Raw genomic sequence first — 17,869 nt, 5'->3', positions numbered from 1 at the left:
GATGATATGAACTGAGATTGTTAGGTTCAGAATGAATGAATTCAAATGAACTGTGTCCATTCTATTTCTTGGTTAAGCCCATAGGAGGAGACTGTGCGTAGTTGAAAAATCCAACGCTGCTCGTGTTGTCTGAGTTTCTTCACCCTGTCACCTCCACGCCAATGTGTGGGGATGTATTCCAAGATGGTCCATCTTAAATCTTCAAAGCCATGCTGATGCTCAAGAAAAAGTGCCACTAACGGAGCCTCCATTTTTACGGTTTTTAGACAGCATTTGTGTTGTTAACCTGGTCTTGTTTAATCTCTTGGTCATTCCAACATATATTAGCTCGCAAGGGCTGTGGCTTTGGTGAAAGGCAAGCACCTTGAATTTAATGAACTCTGTTATTCACTCAAGGGAAGTACCTGAATTTAAACCGAATAGAATTGTGGTATTGGTGAAAGGCAAGCACCTTGAATTTAATACACACTAGGATTCCCATACCATATTGATTTTAACATAATTCAAAAAAGAAAAAAAGCAAACAGAAAAGGAATATTTTTGATTACAGGACCGAATATGACCGATGATTTAAAATGGCCCCTTTAGCGGTTTAAAAATGGAGCAGTAATGCCCGAAATACCAGGGGCGTTATGAAGGTCGATTAAACCTACATTAGGCATAAGTGAAATTATTAATATTGGGATTCTGTTCTAGATTCTAGAGTTAAGTTAAAGGTATTTCAAAGTTGATGTAGTGTTGAGTAGCTCTGTTGGTGCCATTTCTAAGTATACCACTGTCAGGGCAGGAGTAACCAGAGATCTTTTCTGCTTCATGAAGAAAGACAGAATATGGGAAGAGGGTTTGAGGGGGTAGGGGTGGAGATTGAAGGAAGGCCTGGGAAATGGTTTCTTTCCTTCTCTGAAGGGACCCAAAATTTTGTTTTGTTTTGTTTATCCTTTCACTTTTTTTCTTCTTCATTTTTAAAATGTAATTTGTTATTTGTTTCTTCTTTTGTTTTAAATAAATGAAATGAAACAAAACAAACAACTGAAACAAAAAAACAAAATGAACTGAAAAACATTTCTGTGCACACTTCTGGTGTTTTCTGGCCACAAGCTGCTTCCAGAGAGAAGTGAAGAAGAACTCAAGTGGGAGATATGTCTCTCATTAGTCCTATCTCTCCAGATGTGTCAATAGCAAAAAACGTTTTATATTCTTTTTTGCCAGCATAGAATGCTTTAATGACGTTTATTGAATTTGTACCAACTTCTTTTGGAAAGTTTGTTTCTACTTAATAACTGTGATCAACATTTAGCTTACAGAACCTCATGGGAGTGTAATGGCAAAGATCTGTAAATGGAATTTTTATGAATAGAAGACCATGGGAGGTTGTTTTATTCTACTGTCTACATAAGATTTACAAATCATTAAAGTATAGCAAGAAAAATTAGCACTGTATAAAAAATCCTGAACAAGTCTCAGAGAGGATATTGTGTGGCTTACATCATCAATTAATAATGGCCCTATTACTCAAGAGTGGAAGAACAAAGAGATTACAGAACAGTTCTATGAAAAGTCAGGAGTAAGGAATGGGAGCATATAAGCTAGGGGAGATGTTATTCCAGTGCTAAAACTACTTCACGTTTTGTGACTGCAAAAACATATCTAGGTTCATATTCAGCCATTGTGCGGCTGTGCTAGTTAGTTGGTTATACATAACCGGCTAACTAGCAGGGTATATTTAGTGGCCTGCTCGCGCTGCTGAATAAGATAAAAGAAACAGGATTCAAATTACAATAAAGTAATATAAATATCAGGATTGAGAAAGGGGGTGGGTAGGAAGGATAGAGTGTTCCATTGAGTATGATCGAGGTGGTTAAAAAGGCTTGGTATTGTTGAAAGCAGTTGAACATAAAAATGTTTTAAGAGATTTTTAAAATTCTTTTGTAGTGGAAATGAGTTGAATGTGTACTGGTAATACATTCCACAATGTCGGGCCAGCTACTGAGAAGGCTCATCTACGAGTAGATCAAGTCTTGATAGTAGGTATTTCTAATAGGTATTTGTCTAGTGATCTTAATTGCCGCGATGGTTTGTACAGTCTTAATGCAGAACACAGCCAATCAGTGCATGGGTTGTAAATTAAATGGTGAATTATAGACAAAACTTTATAATCAATACAATAGTAGACTGGTAGCCAATGTAAGTGTTGAAGAGTAGGGTAATTTGTTCACGACGGGGAGTGTTGGTTAATATACAGGCTACGGTATTTTGAATCAATTGGAGTGGGTGAATGGTGTTTTAGGAAGGCCAAGGTATAGAGTAGTCAACACTGGTTAGTATGAGGACTGTTCGGAAATCTGACGGATAGAGTAGTGGTTTTAGCTTTCTTAACAGGAGGAGTTTGTAAAAAGATTTTTTTACTATTGTGGAAATATTTGTGGTGAGGGATAAATTTGAATCAATTATGACGCCAAGATTGCAGACATGCTGGGCAATTTGAATTGAATAGTTATTTATTTTAAATGTATTTATTTTAAATTTCTCATGAAACATAATTTATGCTATGAAGACTTGTGCAAGTCGGATACTGTGAGATACATATTAGGTAGACTCTTTGATACTGAGTTTATACCACAATGATTTTGGTGGGTATGATTAAAAGCCATACTTATTTTACTTTAATGCTCTGGACACAAGTTTCTTGTTTTTTTTTCCCAGTTTTGCCTTAGTGTTGATCACTTGAAAACATTGGGGTATTTTTACAATTAAATCTGTAATCATTTTTGCACCAGAATGAAATTATCAAATTTATCTTTAATCACTGTAAATTTCTCCAAGTATAATAATTTTTGTAGATATTTTTTAAGTTGTTGAGCTTTTGAAAAAACCCGTAGCTTCTGTTTCTAAATATATAGTGGAAAAGGCCAAAAGTCTGACTCTCTTATTTCGGATTGAACACTGATGGGCCAATGTTTGAAGCCATTTAGCCCGGTAACTCACAACATATCCAGCTAAATGCTGAGTTTTAAATAACTCTGGTATTTATCTGGCTAAAAATTAGCGGGATAAGTAATGGGCATTTTGGGGGTCATTCCAGTTTGGGGACAAGGTAGCCAGGTAACTTATCCAGTTAACTCCAATATTAGGTGCTAGCTGACTAAATTTTTCAGCTAACTCTAGCCATGCTCTGAGCAGGTCTAAAGTTATTGTGTGGCTGGATAACTTTAGACATAATCGGCCATATTCAAATGAATACAGGTGGTTAAGGGATCATACTGATCAAGCCCAAAAAAAGTGGCCCCTACTCAGGATGTAGAACATGAGCCCTGCTGAGCCGAACCTCCTCATCCCCTCTTAGAGCATGTTAACATTAAAATGGTAGGGATCCAGGGCCGGCTGCCCACCCCCCCTCCCCCCCCGTCCAGCATCATTTTGAAACAATGACCCTTCCTCTGCCTCCCTGCCACCAGCCATCCCTCCCAGGAGCTTTCCAAATCTCTTACTTCTTCTGGGCTTGTGGTACAAGTATACGGTGATCCCTGTGCTTTCTGCAATACTGTGACAACCACACTGGAAGCATGAACTACCAGCATGGTTACTCACAGCAATGCTGACAGCTCACACTTCCAGCACAGCTGTCAGAGCAACACAGAAAGTGCTGGTACAGTGATCCCTGAAGAAGAAAAAGAGATTCGGAAAAATACTGGGAGGGGAACGATGGTAGGGCTATTATTTCAAAATTATGCTGACCCGAGGAGTGGGCAGGGGAGGAGGGGAAGCCAGCTTGGACCTTTATCCCGTTTATTAACATGCTCTCATCAGAGTTTGGGGAGTGGGGACACAGTATGGCCACTTACGTGGGTTACATTCAGAGCCGGTTAAGTCTAAAGTTATCCTGCCACATGAAGCCAAATAACTTTAGACCTAACTGATGATACTCAAAAGATATCCGGTTAGGTGTAAACTTATCTGGCTACAGGTAGTTAGATAACTTTAATCGGGGATATTCAGCAGGACGTTTAGCCAGACAAGTTGTCCATTCTATTTTCTTTTTTTTCATATTGGCCTCTGAAAAACTACTTAGCATTTGCTTCCACTATTTACAGCCCAATTTACTTAGGCTTTTCCCCCCACTCTGTCTCTATAGGAAAAAAGCTTAGTAAATAATGTGTGCATAAAATCAGAGGAAATTGTTTGCACAAGTGAAAAACTGTATCATAAACTATCTAAATAATAAGTACGTTTTTGGATTTATCTATGAACATTGTTTAAACAGGTAGGGCCAGATTTTAAAAACAGCGCGAGGGCGTAGATTTGTTCGCACAACCTGACGCGAACAAATCTATGCCCAATTTTATAACATGCGTGCGGAGCTGCGTGCATGTTATAAAATCTGGGATTGGCTTGCACAAGGGGTTGTACACTTGTGCACCTTGCATGCACCGAGCCCTAGGGGAGCCCTGATGGCTTTCCCCGTTCCCTCCGAAGCTGCTCCGAAATCGGAGCGACTCCGGAGTGAACTTTCCTTCCACCCCCCCCACCTTCCCCTATCTAACCCGCCCCCAGCCCTAACTAAAACCCCCTCCTGACCTTTATCTCGAAAGTTACGCCTGTCTCTGGGCAGGCGTAACTTGCGCGCGCCAGCCAGCTTCCGGCACGCCATCTCTCGGCACGGCGGTTGTGCCAGAGGCCTCGGTTCCACCCCCGGCACCGCCCCCGGGCCGGCCGCGCCCCTTTTTGCAAGCCCTGGGACATGTGTGCATCCCGGGGCTTGCGCACGCCGCCAAGCCTATGCAAAATAGGCTCGGCGCGCAGGGGCAGATTTTCTCGGGTTACACGCGTAGCCTTTGAAAATCTTCCCCATACAGTATGTTTATCTATGAGCACACTTTGAGATCCATATTCACAGAGCTGGTGAGCATGTAAGCTAGCATGGTAGTTTCCCAGAAATCTTTACTTGGATATTCAACAGAACCCAGCCAATTATGTATTCCACTGAATACATCTAGATAAAGTCCAAGTCACTGATGGCGAACCTTTTAGGCTCGGCATGTCAAAAATTCCTACCTTGACTCTACTGGTGTGTCACCACCCCTCTCCCCTGAGCAAAATAGACACAATTCTTTACATATTCATTTATTTACAAAAAAACCAGTCCCTTCGTGTTTGATGATATGTATTATATAAAAAAATGTCAAATGATTGGTCTAGATAACATATTATTCGGGGGAATTACAGGGGTCCTATAATTTTGTTGGGTGTTGGTATGTCACCCAAAATGTTGTGGCACAGGTTCACTATCACTGGTCCAAACTATCTAGATAACTTTATGACTGCTCCGTGGTACAACCAGACTTACCCTGTTAACATTGAATATCGGTATTATTCAGCTAAGTTATCTGGAAAATTAGCCCCATCCTGGAATGCCCTTAGAATATCTACAATTTATCCAGGTACATTTTATCTAGCTAAAAAATTACTGAATAACGTTAGCTGGCGTGGTGGAAAATTAAAATCCTGTGGTTTATCTGGCTAAGTTCTGAATTTAACCAGACAAACCATTTGAATATGGACCTCATAGTACTCTGTTCGCTATGTTTATTTATTTATAAATGGTTATATCACCAAGGGCTCGGTTCACCACTACTATCTGTGGTATCTGGAGAATGAAGAGAGTCAAAAATTTAAAAAGCGGCTATTGTAAAACCTAATATTCCTCATGGCCTGAAAATAAAACTACAAAGTATGCAAGAGGAGCTACCGCAGATGTTCCTTTATGACCACAGACACACATACAGAATCAGATTCACCCAAATACATACACACCCTTTATTCATCCCTGGGAGCTCTTAGGCTCAAATATATTTACTTCTGCTCAAGGTTGGCTTTAGTTGGGCCAGAGTGTTGCCACACTTTCATTACTTCCTATTAGGGATGTGCATTAATTTGAAACAAATGGGTAAAATACAACAAATGAGTCCATTTTTGTTTCATTTGTAGACCTCCAGAATGAATAGAGGATGTCCATGAATTTTAGCAAACATTTTCAGCTAATGTGTTTATGTTTCCCATTCAAGTCTATGGCAAATTCAAGCCTATGGAAATACTGAGAAAGCAGCAGTGACTAATTGATAACTACAGAAGTCAATTTCAAAGTCATAAATATGGATAACTCACAAGTCATGCATCTAAATGGCAACATTTAAAATATTTTGACAATTGTCCATTTAAATTATAGCAGGAAAAGTCATTATCCGGCTATAATTTAGCTGGATAAAAAAAGAGGTGTTCCAAGTGCTTTCCGGGCAGAAGTTAAATTATCTAGCTAACTTAGCCGATTTTCAAATCTATCCAGCTAAGGACTTCTCTTCAAAATATTTTCCCATAGACACAGAATGTGAGAAAAGCCATAGGGGCAGATTTTAAAAGAATATGCGCGCGTACTTTTGTTTGCACAACCGGTGCAAACAAAAGTACGCCGGATTTTTAAAAGATATGCGCGTAGCCACGCGTATCTTTTAAAATCTGGGGTCGGCGCGTGCAAGGCTGCGCAAAATCGGCGGCCTGCGCGCACCGAGTCGCGCAGCCTGCCTCCGTCCCTCCGAGGCCACTCCTAAATCAGAGCGGCCTCAGAGGGAACTTTTTTTTGTCCTCCCCCCCACCTTTCCCTCCCTTCCCCTATCTAACCCACCCCCAGCCCTAACTAAATCCCCCTCCCCTACCTTATTTCTTTGAGTTATGCCTGCCTCTGGCAGGCGTAACTTGCGTGCGTCGCCGGCTCCCTGCCCCAGCCCCGCCCATGAACGCTGCACCACCCCCGACACGCCCCTGAAAGCTGCGCCGCCTCCGACGCGCCCCTGACATACCCCCAAGCAAAGCCCTGGGACTTACGCACGTCCGGGGCTTTGAGCGCACTGGCGGCCTATGCAAAATAGGTGCGCCAGCACGCAAGTGCCCTGAGCGCGTAAATCCGGCAGAATTTACATGCGCAGGGCTTTTAAAATCTACCCCATAGTGTATCAGGCAGTAAGATAGATCAATAATTTTGACTTGCTTCAGGGCAGATCTAAAGTTATCTAGTTTTATGTGACTGGATAACTTCCTACTTAACCAGATATTTTTAAAAGGTATCTGGTTAAATAGTGATGTCAGATAAAAAAAAAAAAAAAGAGTAAATGGGCCTGTGACCCTAATCTTTCAACCCCTCCCCTCCCCCCAATTTTGTACATGGCCCTACTGGGCATTAGAATTTGCTGCTGGTCATCCATGCGGCCGTACGCCACTGACATTCCTCCCTCGTGCTGTCCTTTAGGCGTGTGGGGGTGCATCTCTGCCTCTCTTAAAGGGCCTCTGGCAGGAAAGGTCCATGGCACCCTTGTATGATGTCATCTCCTGTTGCCCTATAAAAGGCCTCTTCAGTCTCTGCAAGATCTCTTGGTCTCTTGTCCTGGTCTTCTGTGGTCATGAGATCCTGGTTTCCTGTGGTCTTCAGTGGTCTTGATTTGTTCCAGGTCTCCTGTGGTCTTGTCTGTCCTGGGTCTGTCTTCGCTGGATTGTCTTTGAAGTACTCCTGGTTTTAGAGTTTTGTTCAGAGTTCCAGCGTTCCAAGTTTCTGAGTTCCTTGTTCCTGGTCTTTGGAGAGCATGTTCCAGCCTGCACTCCCTCCTGGTCTTCAGTGTCCACTTGGTCCTTGTCTTCAGTCTTTATCTGGCTCCTCATCGTGTTTGGATCTCTGCCTTCAGTCTTTGCCTGGTTCCTCGTCCTCGTCTGGATCCTTGTCTTCAGCAGTCACCTGGTTTCTCGTCATTGGATATTGTCTTCAGTCTTTGTCTGGTTCCTCATCTTCATCTGGACCTCTGTTTTCAGTCTGCGATGGTCTTCAGCCTTGATCCCGGTTCCGTATCTCCAGCTTGGCTCCACTTCAGTCTTCAGTTCCAGTTTGGTGTAGCTGCAGTCTTGGTTCTGGTCTTCAGTGGATCCTTGCCATCACCTAGCCTGTGCCTGGATACACTTATCTGCCAGTGACATGGACCATGGCCTGCCCTGGGTTGGGTCAGTCACATCGGGGCACAGGAGCTTACCCATACCTGTGGTCTGAAAGGGCCTTTCAGAGTGGCCCAGAGACCAGCCCTGGCTGCTGGTTTGACACTTATGCAATATTCTAACAGCCATAAGAAAGATGCTGGAGAGCTGGCAGCTTGACTAGAGAGGCAGGGGTCTTCATACAAGTTTTCTGTGACAGCCAGTGTGAAAAATATGATAAGGGCAGTGGAAAATGGGGGATATCAGGGAATCTATTGATTTGCACACTTCCTGCACCTGGCAGACCTATTAGAGAGTGCAGGAAAATAGCGGAGCATTTTTATCGTAGTGTGATGGATGGGCAGCTTCTCTGTAAGAAGCAAGAAGAATTCAGGATGTTTCTTAAGCATCTCATTCAAGATGTTGGCACCTTCTAGAATTCCATGCTGCAGAAGTTAGTGGAGCAGCAGACACCCCTTCATGATCTGTCTCTGGAAAAAGACATAGGCATGGATCGCTCCCTGGGGCATCATAATTGGATAGTGATAATACAAATGTTACAAATCCTGAAGCCCTTCAAGGATGCCCTGGAAGATCTGAATGTCAGAAGCACCACCTTGGGTGGGGTAATCCCCATAGTAAATATTCTGGAGGAAAAGATAGAGGGCTTCTGAGAGCAAGAGAGAATGGAAGCAATTTGTAGACTCCTTGCAACTTCTGACAGAAAACAAAATTTGCACGCTTTCCACACTTTATGATCTACGGGTGACTGGAAATCTTGTCCTCCGGTTCCAGCATCTCACGTACATGAAGGAGATACTGGTAGCTAGGGCACATGAATATGCGTGGCAGAGGCAAAGTGGAGACATAGTACAGGAAAACGTGGACATCCCAGAAAGTAGTATGAGCACAAGCAGCACCCTGTCAACTACCACTTCTTGCTCCACCTCAGTATACCAAAGTCATGTTGCCCCCACAGAATTATTTTTCCTGACACAAGCTATTGCTAAAGGAGCTGGTAACAGAGATCCTTGCCCTAGTCCAACAAAGAAAACCCCAGCAGAAATTTCTGTGACATGCATTCTAACAAAACCCATTGAGGATATGGACACAGATTAATTGGCAGAATGGACACATGTCCATGGTCTAGCCTGACCTGGCCAACATGGCTCAGCATTATCTTTTCTGCTGACTAACCAGTGTGCCCAGCAAATGTATCTTCTTAATGGCAAAGAACACTGTGAGCCCTCATCATGCAAGGCTGGTGTCAGATTTGATGGAAAAGCTTGTCTTTTTTAAAATCAATCTGCCTTTGCTGGGTTTTCCTGAATTTCCATGTGAGTGGCAAGATGATTGAAAGCATTTGGAGGCCTTCTCTGCCTAGCTACCATGCCCCTGACACTACACACCTTGGTGGTCCTGCTGTCACTCTGGCTTGCTGCCATCCATGCCCCTGATGCTGCCAGATCCCTGATGTACCACCTTGGGGTTTGTTGCCACTACACCTAGCTGTCATGCCCCTGACATTATACGTTAAGGGTTTTGATGTCTTTGTGATGTTTGCTGCTTGGATCCCAGCCTAGTTATTCCACCCTGCTTCTTTTTTTGTTATTTAATTATACCGGACTGTTTTGTCTCTTTCTTGGTTCTTTCTACCCTACCTCTTTTCTGGTTCTTTGCCTTGTTCTTTTGTGGTACACCTCTGGCATCCCAGCCTAGTTCTCCAGCCCTGCTTCTCTCTCGTATATACTGGGGTGTTTTGTTCCCAAAATAAAAAGTAAAAAAAGAAAAATATACAAGTTTCTCCTCCCACGCTATAAGATAATTATCCTCCCCAGTCTAGCTAAATGCACATGGCAGGGTTTCACAATATTTGCGCTTTTAGCCAGATAGTGAGGAGGCATTAATGGGCTACGTGTTGACCAGGGGAGGAAAACGGCATGCATGCATGGCATTTTTCAACAGGATGTGCGCTATTTTACCCCCTCAGGCGCCTGCACAATCTAGCAGGCTGAAAGCATGTGGGCGCTTTTAGCGCATATACTCTAACCTAATTTTCAAAGAGAAATTAGCCTTGGTATGCTACGTGTGCTAAAAGCGCCCACATACTTTACAGCTACTCAGACTTACTTTAAATCGCCCCTTTACAGTTGGAAGAAGATAAGGTAAAGGAGATGAAGAAAAATCGGAATAATACCTCTCTGAGGAAAACGTACAATGAATTTCACAGGGTCACTGCAGTGGAATAATACAAACATGTTCTCTCCATTTGACTTCCTTATATGGTTGAATATTTTGAAGTGAACAGTACAAAAGCTTATATTGTGCAATTGTATTCTAAATCGTGTAAAACTGTACAGCTAGTCCCATGGCTTAAAGTGTAGAATTCTCTGATGTCCCATATCCAAAACAGTCCATGAGAGATTTTTTTTTTTTTTAAAGTAATTACGTTTTGATGATGATAAAAAGCAAGATCCAGTCAAACCACTTGGGAAACAAAATGCCACAGAGTCTACATTTTGATGGATAGTATTGGCATATCTCCTTTCAAGACAATAGGGCCTTGGGGGGGGGGGGGGGGAGGGGGGTGTCTTATTTTCTAAGAAAGTAGAACATTTTGGCTCCTTCATCAGTAGTTTCTTCTAGTCACATTCCAATTTTACAGTAAATAAACCATATTTGTCTTTACTAAGTTAAAATATTTAGGATTAGGCCTATTCAAATATATATGTGTCAGTGAAACAAAGTTCATTAAAGTATTTAAGTTACTAAAATTCTCTGCCTGATACTTATTTTAATAAAACATCTTTGCAAGCTATAAACAGCTTGTGTTCTGATCTAAACAGCGTCAACTGACTTGAATGCATATAAGAAACATTGTTTTGCATTGTCTGAGCATACAATGGAAAATTATAATAGTATTCGGTTTAAAGACTGGTTACAGACACTGAATGGAGTGAGAAGTATAATACGGTGGAATTTAAATGGAAAAGAAAGGATGTGTGTTACACTCGGTGGACTGTGGGCTATTCCCGTGGCCCGTCGCAGTCACTTCCTGAACCGCGCTCCTGCTGCCGATGCCGCAGAGTTTTGCCGCCGCTCACTCGCGGCACAAAGTCTTCTGCCAGCTCACTGTGCGCAGCCGGACGTCACCACTGCCCATCTTCTGCAATCTGGATGCCGCTGCCGCTATCTCCCTGCACCTAATGTCTTTAGGCGCTCGCACCTCCCTTGGATAGTTAAAGCGCCCGCGGCGGAAAAGCCCTGTGGCCCTTCCTGATGTCATCAGCAGCTCTGGCCTATACAAGGCTCCTCAGAAATTCCAGCCTTGCCTTAGCAAAGGTTGAACTCCTCGAAGTAGCTGTTCATCATGTTGTTCCTGGTTCCTGCTTGTGTTCCTGTGCCTTGTCTTCAGTTCCTGGTTCCTGTCCCTGCTTCCTCTGAGTTCCTCTGTCTTTGTTTCCTCCTTGCTGTTTCGCCTTGCCTTCTTCTCTCTGGATTGACTCCTCGGATTGACCTTGGCTTGGATATCGGCTTCGTCTTCGTCCTCGGATTGACCTTGGACCTCCTTTGACCTTGCTGGTTTGCTGTCTGCCCTGACTTCGGCTTGTTCTCATCTCTTCTGTCTGCTGCCTGCCCCAACCTCTGCTAGGACTGGCCTTGTCATCTTGCTGGCCTACTACTTCTGTGAAGGATTCTTCCCTGCACAGAGGCCTGCGCTTGTCCAGCTGGCCCTGGCACCCAAGGGCTCAACCTGAGGGGAACAAGGGCAGGTATTGGTGAAGTTTCTGTTGGGCCTCTGCTCCAGTCAGCTCCGCCTGCCGACGGTGAGGACCTGCAGGGCTCCTCCCTGCAGGTAGCGCCAATCTCACCTTAGTCCAAGGGTCCACGCTTGCAACAATATGGAGAAAGAAATCAGACTAGATGAAGGTGAAAAGTGTCCATACCTGTAGGGCTAGGAAATATTGAGAAAGAGGAATGTGTGGCACAGCATAAACTGTTCTGTAATTCTGAATAAATGTATGTATTTATTTATTTGAGGAAATCAAGGAAAATACAGTTTCTAAATTTCAAGTGAACATGAGAAAATGCGGCATTTCACATGTTCACTTGAAATTTAGAAACTGTGGTTTTTCTTGATTGACTCAAATAAATACATAAATTAAATGGGATGATGCACACTAAAGGCCTATTTAGCTTGCAAAGTACATTTTTTTCCGTACATAGCTATTTTAGCACAAAAATGTTATCTTTTGTATATTTTTTGCAAATTCAAAGCGAATGAGAGGCTGCGATGCAACAATATGCAAAGCAGCTCATTTGCTGCGGACAAACAGTTAAACTATGCACAAAAACACGAGTTCATAAAAATTAAAAGCAACTAAACTTTTGGCAATAAAGTCTGTGGAAAAACTAGGTATGCTATTTTGCTACTGGGCTCATTTGCATATCATGCCCAATAGCAAACTAGCACATGCTGTTTACTAAATAGCAAATGAACTTCCGTGAAATTCAGCATACTATAGTGTAATGGCCTCTAAGACAGAATAGGAGCAACATTTAAATGTCCATACTAATGCAGAGCATAAAAGAGAGAAGGCAGTTTTCAAAATTCATTGATCCAGGAAAGCACAAATTTACGCAGGTAAAAGGGCAGTTGGAAAAATGTGAACCCTTCCTTTATCTGGCTAAAAATAGGTGCAGGATACTTATAGCCAACTTAGGAGGCGGCATTCCTATCAGTGTGCTTAGGTTGAGGGGAGGGAAATAGCATGCATAGATTGCATTTTCAAATCTATGCCCATTATTCCCCGTGCAAAACGTATTCACAGAAAAAGTAGGAGCAAATGACTGGACCCAGATTACTACAGCTAAAAGACCCTACATACCATGACTCTGATTTCCCTCAAGTTGAATAAGCAGTATGCAGCCATGGAAGCAGAGGAGGAGGAGGAGCTATCCCAGGATGAGGAGGAACTGAAACATGCAAACCACAAAACTGCGGGCTCAACAACCACTGCACTGAGGAGGCAGAGGGTAGTGGTAGTTAGTGACTCACTTCTGATAAGCACAGAGGCATTCATCTGCCAACAGACATGTTGTCCTGGGAGGTGTGCTTTCTGCCAGGTGCCAAAATCCAAGAAAGGAGAAATTGACAAAAATCCTCAAGCCTACTAACTACTCTCTGATGTTGCTCATCCATGTTGGCATAAATGATACTGCTAGGTACCACACAGATCATGTCAAAAAGAACCTCATGGCTTTGGGAGAGAGGGTAAAGCAGATAGGGGCACAGGTGGTACTCTTTCATCCTCCCACTCAAGGATAAAGGCCCAAGCAGGGAAGCAAATGAATGGCTGCATAGATGGTATCGATGACAACGTTTCAGCTTCCTGGATCATGGGATGATGTTTCAAGGACTGCCGAGCAGATAGGGTCCACATGTCTAAGTAGGGGGTTAGCATCTTCCAACACAAAATGGCCTACTGAGGAGGGCTTTAAACTAGGTTCATCAGGGATGGGTGAGCAAAACTAAGAGGGGGTAATTTTCAAAAGGATTTCCATGCTTAAAACTGGGTTTTACATGTGTAAATGACTTTACACATGTAAGTCAGCTTTTGAAAATTGCTACAATATATGCCATTGAATGGTCAATAGGTTTACAAGCTTAAGTGCACTTTAAGAGTGTAAATGGGCTTTTGAAAATTGCTTTGATTGCTGTTAGAATGTACGATATCCTACATTTACTTACCTTAGTCTATGTGCCTATTTGTAAACCATTGAGATGGTATATAACTTAGCAACGGTATAGAAAAGTTTTTAAATAAATAAATAAACATTACATTTATGTGCATAATTCCTTTGCAAATTATCACCTAAGGTAAGTACAAAACGGGGATAAAAGGGCAACATCTGGAAAGATATGTACACTAATGCTTATAATATGGAAAATAAAGTCTCAGATCTAGAGGCAGTCATGGAAGAAGTGGACTTTGATGTAGTAGTTGTCATAGAGACATGGTACATGGTAAACCATGACTGGGATATAGTTACACTGGGCTACAATCTATTCAAGAAGGTCTGGATAGGAAGGAAGGGAGGAAGCATGTCAGCATATAAAAAAAATATAATATTTAAGCAACGGAAATACAGGGCTAAAGAGATAAGGAGGAATCACTGTAGGTTGATTTGGAAAGAAGGAATGGAATTTCTATTTATATTGGTGTAATATTTGATGTCATTTGATGAGTCACTGTTGTTTATTTAATATTTATTCTCATGTTCTGAAACTCCGTTTATTGTAACGCCTCACCGCGATTGTTTTGTTTTATGTAAACCGACCTGATTTGATATTTGTATCGAGAACGTCGGTATATAAAAATGCTAAATAAATAAATAAATATACAGACCTCCATCACAGAGGAGATGGACAGAGATTTAATAAAGGATATTCACAAAATTGCTATGAAAGGGGAGGTGCCATTGCTAGGGGATTTCAATCTGCTGCATATTGATTGGGACATCCTGGCTGCAGCGTCTTTTTGAATGAGAGAGATCCTGGATTCTCTGCAGGGAGCAACACTGGACGCAGTGTTTACCAAAGGGGACAGCATCTCTGATGTTGCAGTAGACAATCATCTGGGATCCAATGATCACTGTATGGTGTGGTTCAGTATTAAAGCGCCGGAGATGAAGATTCATTCCAAGGTGAGAGTCCTAGACTTCAGGAAAACTAACTTTGTTAAAATGGGGAAGTAACTCAGTTGTTAGCTGGATGAGAAAATCTAGGGAAAGTAGTAGACCAGTGGGCAAAATTAAAAGGAGATATAAGGGCAATTAACCATTTTGTTAGGAAAGTAAATAAAGGTAAGAGGAAAAAGAGGCCATTATGGTTTTCTTAAGTAGCAGCTGAAATGTTAAGAGAGAAAAGGTTAGTGTTCATAAACTAGACGAGATCACTGAAAGAGAAAGACAGGCAACAATATCTGGAAAAGCTAAGAGAAGCTGGGAAAATAGTCAGGAATGCAAAGATTCAAACGGAAGAAAAATAGCAAACACAGTAAAATGGGGTGGCAAGACTTTTGTTAGATATGCTAAAGATAGAAGGAAGTGTAAATGTGGCAGTGTGAGACTCAGGAAGAATATGTAGAGGCTGATGAAGAAAAAGCAAAATTGCTTAACAAATATGTGTTCAGTGTTCACTGTGGAAGTCGAGGAGCAGGACAGTATAAAATGAATAGAAATAAGATTAGAAGTGAGGTAAACTTCATTCGATTTTCATAAAAGTCTGTTTATGAAGAGTTAGCTAAACTTGAAAGTAGATAAGGCAATAGGGCCGGATGAGATACATCCCAGGGTACTAAGAGAAGTTCTGGCAGCTCCTCTGGCTAACCTTTTCAATGTTTCTTTAGAGTTGGGAAAGGTTTGACTTTTTGCCGATGTTATCAACATCTACAACAGAGTAGAAAGCCAGCGAGGAGTGGAAAATACAAGGAAGGATCTAGCAAAACTCAAGGAATGGTCTAGAGTCTGGCAGCTAACATTTAATGCTACAAAATACAGAGTTAAGCATTTAGGTTGTAAAAACCCCAGGAGAGATACAGTATTTGGGGTGAAATTCTTCTAAGCACGGCAAAAGAGTGGGATTTGTGAGTGATTCTATCTGATGATCTTAAGGTGGCAAAATAGATGGATAAAACAATGGCAAAAGCCAGAAATATGCTTGGCTGCATAGGGAGAAGAATGGTCAGCAGAAAAAGGGAGGTGATATTGCCTTTGTATAGGTCCCTGGTGAGACTTCATTCGGAATATTGTATACAATTCTAGAAACCACACTTTGAAAAGGATATAATCTGGTTGGAGTCGGGCCAGACGATGGCTACTAAAATGGTCAGCTGTCTGACCAAAGATCTAAACATGCGTACCCTAGAGGAAAGGCGAGATGGGGAGAAATAATTAGAGACATTTAAATATCTGAAAGATTTTCATGCCTAGGAGGTGAGCCTTTTTCGACAGAAAGGATGCTCTAGAACGAGGGGTCATGGGATGAGAGTGAAAGGGAGTAGACTCAGGAATAATCTTAGGAAATATTTCTTTACAGAGGTTAGCGGATGATTGGAACGGCCTCCCAGCAGAGGTGGTGGAGAGCAAAATGGAATCTGAATTGAAGAATGCATGGGATACACCCAGGGGATCTGTGAGGGAGTGATGGGAATTGTAAAGCTGGTAAAACGTAAAAATATATAAGTAATACAAGTATTTTTATTAGTGTTTAATACTATTTTAACAAGATACAATAAATGTATAGGGACAATTCACTTAGCAAAATAATCAATAATTCCTGTTTTTAACAATGTAACCACAAATAATAACTATAAGGCTATGTTACTTTGTCCCATATCAATTTTTAAAGTGAAAGTATATGAGTATATGAATTTGAAAATTAGTGCAAGGACCAGTGAGAAAAAGTACCTGTGGACTTTGCAGCAAAGCATTCAGTTATCTAGGCTGTATCCTTATACATACAAGATAGTCTTTTGATCTGGACCACACAGGGGTCAGCAGTCTGATGTATTCATCCCTGATGAGAGCAGGCAAGGTCATTTGTCACAGGGGTACTCAATGAAAGTAGGGTCTCTGGGGTCCCAGTGATGAGCCAGAGTTAAATGCAAGGACCGGAATGGCAGCGTTCAGGCTGCTGGGAATACATCCTGTTTCCCAGCCTGCCCTAAGACTGGTCCCTGGACTAATCCGCTCTTTGAAGTATGGTTCTTTGTTTCAGGTAACCGCCTAATGTTTCCTGGGATCCTGGGCGTCTGTGTAGCATAGCTGTTAAGGTGCTGTTCTACTTCCTGGACTTCCCAGGCAGCCCCCTGGTTCAAGCTTTGCTGGCAGACAGGCAATCTTACCATCACCCTCTTCCCCCCCCCCCTCCCCCAACTCCAAGAAGTGAGCTCTGGATGCTGATGAGGGAGCATCACACATGACGTGCACATTTTCCTCCTGTTCCCAGGGATGATCTTCTGGAACATAGCCCTCCCAGTCAACTAGTTAGTTTAATATGCTGTGGCTCCTATTTGAGTCAGGGTGGCCTTCACCACATACTCCTCATGGCTCTGCTTCTTCACACTCTTTGTCCCAATGCTAACTTTGATAATTGTCCCAGTTAAGATTTATTTTTTTTAAAATCTTAGATATTTTATTAGAATTACTTGTTGAAATGTTTACATTTCCTATCATTAGCTGGTTCAGTAAGCATAGTCTTAATGGCCAGATAACAGAGCATCATGGTTGCCATGTTAATTTGCTCAGACACAGTACATAGAAATGAATTCATGGACGATACCATTTTACTAGACTAGTTATAACTTAATGACGACTAGTTTATGAGAGTTACAAACCAAAGGGATGGATTTTAAAAAGGTGCACAAGCGCGTTCATGTGCACACAGTTCCCGGCGCATGCACATAGACACGCGGATTTTATAATATGCGCATGCCGGCGTGCGCATGTTATAAAATCCGCGGGCCACGTGCATGTGCGGGCGGCACGCACAGGAGGGGGAATTTTAGTAAGCTAACTATGGCGACGCAAATCGGGCCTTCCCCCATTCCCTCCCAATCCGCTCCAATTAAGAAGCGGACTGGGAGGGAATTTTCCTATCCTCCCTCTTCCCTTCTCCTCCCCACCCTCTAAACCCTTCCTATCGACTTACAGTTTTTTTTGTTTTACTACTTACTGCTCCTCTGGAGCAGCTAATGGCCATTGTCCCAGCTGGCCTCCGCCCCGCCCCTCCCAGACCACACCCCCAGCCCGCCCCTTTTTCAGGGCCCGGCAATTGTACGCGTATTGGCACTTATGT

The 17,869-nt window shown here is 42.4% G+C and overlaps 1 protein-coding gene across 10 annotated transcripts in view; it reads right to left on the bottom strand.

Moving 5' to 3' along the window:
- Positions 1 to 17,869, bottom strand: part of VEPH1 (ventricular zone expressed PH domain containing 1) — a 371,196-nt gene that overhangs the window by 89,867 nt on the left and 263,460 nt on the right. The gene's annotated exons all lie outside the window — the stretch shown is intronic.

This window comes from Rhinatrema bivittatum, chromosome 9 (assembly GCF_901001135.1).
Source record: "Rhinatrema bivittatum chromosome 9, aRhiBiv1.1, whole genome shotgun sequence".
Lineage (NCBI taxonomy): Eukaryota > Metazoa > Chordata > Amphibia > Gymnophiona > Rhinatrematidae > Rhinatrema > Rhinatrema bivittatum.
The sequence above is the reverse complement of the archived record's forward strand: the minus strand, read 5'-3'. Positions and strand labels throughout refer to the sequence as shown.